A 504-nucleotide genomic window follows, 5' to 3' on the forward strand; every position below is an offset into this window, starting at 1 on the left:
ATTCCCAATAATCTCAAGATGGCTGCTGCACCGCATCAGCTGATAATCATCTCTGCTTACCGGAACCGCTTTCCCGAAACTGCATTCCATGGAGACCCACCTACAATTGAGGAACTGCATTAGACCCACCTTTAATCTACCCCTGAATAGAATCTATGTTCTTTATTGTTAAAAGACTTTATGAGCTGATAATTGAAACACGTAGCCCCTCTCCCAATTACTTGTATGTAACACATTTTCAATAAAAACACACGATAATTCCTAGCAGTTGTCACTCCTCAGAGAGCGATCTTTGAGGGGTGTCCGGCATAGGAAGTGCATGAAAAAGCATCAAGGCCTTTGTCTTCTGTTCACCTTCGCCGCCTTCGTGGAGATAACCCACCCACGCCGAGGCTGGACCCCGGCAACACTAAAAGGATGAGATCAGCTGTAATGTATTGGTCATGCATGCTCACAGCCTGGGGGAAGACACCACAGAGGGGACTGCACTGGGGAACGGAGTGC

This window comes from Tupaia chinensis, unplaced genomic scaffold, assembly GCF_000334495.1.
Source record: "Tupaia chinensis unplaced genomic scaffold, TupChi_1.0 Scaffold000685_1, whole genome shotgun sequence".
NCBI lineage: Eukaryota > Metazoa > Chordata > Mammalia > Scandentia > Tupaiidae > Tupaia > Tupaia belangeri.